Below are 4,957 nucleotides of genomic sequence, written 5' to 3' on the forward strand. Positions count from 1 at the left end.
CAACAATATTGGGTACAAAGACGAACCATTCGTCCTTGCTGCCGATGTGAGTCAGATGTTCTATGTGAAAGACATGTCTACAAAAGCAAAGGGAGGAAAAAACAAAGACATCAACTCAATGATCAATGAGCCAAAGCGCCATATAGTTCTTTCTGGGAAAATAAATATAGTAGGAATTGAAGACAAGTCAGACATGTTAGAAGATTATGAAAGAAATGTCCGAATTCCACCCTTCATAGTGAAGAAAGATCCAAGCATCATGTTTGAAAGGATCAAGATGCCCAAGAGGGGGGGGGGTGAATTGGGCTAATTCTAAAATTTCTTGCAATAATCAAATCCTACGGATAGCCCAATTAACCCCTTGTGCCTAGAAAAGTGTTTATATCAAACTAATGCACAACAACCTCTCAACCTAAGTTCCAAACTTACTCTAGCAAGCAATTCTTATGGAAATAAAAACAAGTATTGAATTGCTCAAAGTAAATGCTCAAAGTAAGTGCTCAAAGTAAATAGAGAGAGAAAGGAACGCGGCAATGTTTTGCCGAGGTATCGGAGAGTCGCCACTCCCCACTAGTCCTCGTTGGAGCACCCGCACAAGGGTGTAGCTCCCCCTTGATCCGCGCAAGGATCAAGTGCTCTCTACGGGTTGATTCTTCGACACTCCGTCGTGGCGAATCACCCAAAACCGCTCACAACTTGAGTTGGGTCACCCATAAGCTCCGCTGGGTGAACACCAAACTCCCAATCACCACCAAGCCGTCTAGGTGATGGCGATCACCAAGAGTAACAAGCACGAACTCTCACTTGACCACGCGAAGCCTAATGAGAAGATGGATGCACACTTTGCTACTCTTGATTTGCTAGTGAGGCTACTCTCTTGGATTCTCGAATCACAAACACCTCACTAGGACCTTGCTCTTCTTGGCACTCACAAACGTGTTTCTCAGCTGTTGGAATGAGCAAAAGATGCTCCACTCATGAGTTGAGCTTCTATTTATAAGCCAGCCTGAAAAACGAACCGTTATGAGCTTCTGCGGGATGACCGGACGCTCCGGTCGTGATGACCGGACGCTCCGGTCAGTTCAACCAGCGAACCAGTTTTCAAGTGATGACCGGACACTGTCAGGGTCCGGTCAGTACCGACCGGACGCGTCCGGTCGCTCTTGGATACTTACTGTAAACGACCGGACGCTGGATACACAGGGTCCGGTCACACTGACCGGACGCGTCCGGTCACTCTTTCCCAAGTCTGGACCCTTACTGGAGTCGACCGGACGCTGGCCCTCAGCGTCCGGTCACATGACCTTCCAGCGTCCGGTCACACCAGACTTGATCTTCATGGTCAAATGAACTGACCGGACCCTACGGCCAGCGTCCGGTCGCACCGGAGCCAGCGTCCGGTCAGTGTTTGACCCTCCATTCACTTCCAACTTCCGAACATATGTGAATGAAGTTTGCTCCAAAAGATCTTAGGCATTCATAGGAGCTACCTAGAGCTAGTTTTAACAAGTGTGCACCACACCTAACTCACTAGACTTAACTAGGTCAAGCTACCCGTTCATACCCCCCTTCATAGTACGGCCAAAGGAAAAACAAAGTCCTAAACTACTCTAAGTGTCTCTCCAACTCCAGTTGACACTTAGAACTAGTTATCCTTAACCTTGTCGTCCAACCTTTGAAAACCAAAACGATTTCCATCGTAGGGGCATGACAACCTCGATTGCCCAATCGATCTCTATTACCATGACCTAACTTAATTGTCTCTGTAAAACACACGTTAGTCATAGTAATCTTGTATTGACATTAATCACCGAAATCCAACTAGGGGCCTAGATGCTTTCAATCTCCCCCTTTTTGGTGATTGATGACAATACCACCTCGAGTATGTTATGGAGTGAGGTTTTTGACGGGCTTGGTTCATATAAGCTTTTGTCAATAAGAACAAAAGAGTTAGTCAAGCTTATATGACCCAAGCCAAAACAATGTACTCAAAGGATATGAATTGAGCATGAGTACCAATAACAAAGCTCATTTGCTTCGAAATGTAAACGCGGAAGCAAAAGCAAATGAGCATTCCACAAGTGATATGACATATAGATAAAGCAAAGTAGAAATCACACATGTCAAATATCACAACCACATAGATAGCACTATCACATATATATAATAGTATGCATGAAAGTAAACACACGAATGCATAAGTAATAGTGTATCACACCAATAAAACTCCAAATGTATATAATAAGCTAATACTAGATAACTAGCTCCCCCTGAAACTCGCTCCCCCCTAAGTCTACATACTCAAACCCTCTCCCCCTTTGGCGTCAAACACCAAAACCTAGGGGTTGGACGGCGGGGCTGCAGCGGACGAGTCGGGCGCTGAAGTACGTGGAGCAAGGTGGAACTGGGCGCCATCATCATCTGACCCTGAGCTCTGAACTGACTGACCCTCTGAAGCAGGAAGTGTCGCTGAAGCGGTCTGGGTCTGAGCTGGTGCTGCCTATGAAGCTGCAAGTATGTCTGTCGTAGGATCTGACGAGGCGACAGACGAGGGGAGCCTCTGAGTAGTCATGATAGCTGGAGCTGCTGTAGACAGACCGACAGTATGCATGTGAGGCAGAGTAGGCATGCCGGTCAACTCACTGAATGATGCTCCAAGACTCCTAGAGACTGACGACTCAGGTACGAATAGTGAGGACGTCTGCTCTGGTGAGAAACCCGTGTGATAAGGAGTGAACTGCGGGGCTACACCAGGTGAGGCTAACCACTGGGACACCTGTACAGGAGGTGAAGGAAACTGAGCTAGAGGCTGTCCCTGACTCTGAAGCCCGATAGGCTGTACTGCTGGAGTCGTCGAAGTGGTAGGAGGCTGTGCAAGCTGGGGCGAAGTCTATGGCAGTGGGATCCCAATGGCTGTCACTACATGCTGCATGAATCCCATGAGCTACTGCTGCATAAGTAACTGCTGGTGCTGAAGGAGCTGCTGCTGCCGCTGAAACTCGTCCTGACGAGCCTGAAACTGTGCGAAGTTTGTAGCTGTCTCCTGTGCCTGTCGTGTCTGATCCTGCTGCATCTGCTCAAGAATAGCAATGAGAGCGGGGTCTGTCTGTGGAGCAGGTGGAGCAGAGCTGGAGCTACCTGCCTCTGCATCGTGTCTGCGTGGAGGCATCTGAGGTATAGGCTGGTAGTCGTCGTCGGAGCTATCACTGTACTCACTCACCTCCTGCTGTGCCTCTAGCTCCACCTCCTCAGTAGCTACAATCCCTCTGATGATCTCGTCCTGCTGAGCTGCGGACTCTGGCACGTCAGGACGACGGCTAGGCTGTTTGGGTGCCGGAGGAGTGGCGTGTCTGATCCTTTGTGACAGGTTGTAAGCTGGGAATTCCGTAGTGGCACCTGTATACTCATCCATCATGCCAGGGGGCTTATCAATCACAACTCTGCGGATGAGAAACGTGATCCAATGAGCATAGGGAAGCTGCCTGCAACCCTTGAATCCCTCAGCTATAGTATCCTCCATCTCTGAAAGAAGGAGGTCCCAGATGTCAAACACTGTCATCTGCATAATGGCATTGAGAAGCCAGAGCTGTAAGCGAGTCAGGCCCTCCTTGTATCCCAACCTGGGAAGTAATGTCCTCCTGATGATGGCCTCTAGTATCCTCGCTGTAGGAGTCAAGTCACTGGGGTTCCTGCTCGACCCCTCACCAAATGGCTCCTTGAAGCAATGGCGCACTAAGTCTGTAGGGGGCACCAACCCTCCATGAGGACGCCTGGGAGGCTCCTGATGTCCATAGCAAACCTCATGCATCCTTACAGGCTGCTCCTGTAGTCTCAGTATCTCTCTGGCCCTGCTACTCGTCACTCTATAGTCTTTGCCGTTGAAGGCAAAGTGAATGAATCTGTGATGAGGATCGATGTAGAGCGAGGCATAAAACTGACGAACCCAAGAAGGTACATATATCCCTGTCCGTCCAATCAGATCTGACAGTCCTGGCAAATATGACAAATATTGCCGAATCCCTTCTCCGGCTACTGCCACAATGGACTCTATCTGACAGACCCTCTGTGATCTGAACACTGCCCCACTGTTGAGATATGCATTGTAGAAATCCTCCTGCAGTGGCGTGTAGAACCCCTCAGCTGCTCTCTCATCCCTCCTCGGAGGAAACCAAACCTCAAACTCAACAAACCGCAGCTGCTGAACCTGCCTGGCTGTAGCGGCCCTCAAGTCGAGGTGAACCACTAGAGGCAGACCCTGTGGTCTGGGCGGAGGGCGTGAACCCCTGCGCTGTGTAGCTGGCCTCGGTGGAACTGCAGCACTGGTACGACTCGAGCGGCGTAGCTGAGGTGCCGGCTCGGTCTCCTGACTCTCCTGAGTCTCCTGGGCTGGCTGAGGCTCTGTTGGTGGAGGCTGCTGCTGTGATGACGGACCCTCCTCAATGGCAACCCGTCATCCTACAAGCGTGGCAGTCCCAGCTAGACTACCGTGACGACGCTCAACCTCCTCAATCGCAGCTCTGACTGCGGGTGAAACTGGCTGATCTGCAATGACAACTCCGCTGCGGGTACCACCTCTCTCGGCATGCTCTGCGGCCTCTGCAACAGCTGCTGCTCTAGCTGTCTCTGCATCGGGGTACTTCCGCTTCTTGGATGTTACCTGCTTGGTTGACTTGCCTTTAGATCTGGCTAGCTGGCGAGGCGGGGGCCTCCTATCATCATCACCTGGGCCACCACCAACATTCTTGGTGTGAGCCATCTGACAAGATGGTGAACTGCCGCTGATGAAGATCAACTGTCAAACTGTCGCTTACGAGGCTTGGCCTCGATCCTTACTCGCGAGCTTAGCTCCGAGTTAACTACCAACTACCGGACGAAACACAACGGAACCGACTCGCTGCACGAAAGAATAGATGGATATACAAATAAATACCATATGTCTAATAGATGCGAAACCCTA

This window comes from Miscanthus floridulus, chromosome 1, assembly GCF_019320115.1.
Source record: "Miscanthus floridulus cultivar M001 chromosome 1, ASM1932011v1, whole genome shotgun sequence".
Classification (NCBI taxonomy): domain Eukaryota; kingdom Viridiplantae; phylum Streptophyta; class Magnoliopsida; order Poales; family Poaceae; genus Miscanthus; species Miscanthus floridulus.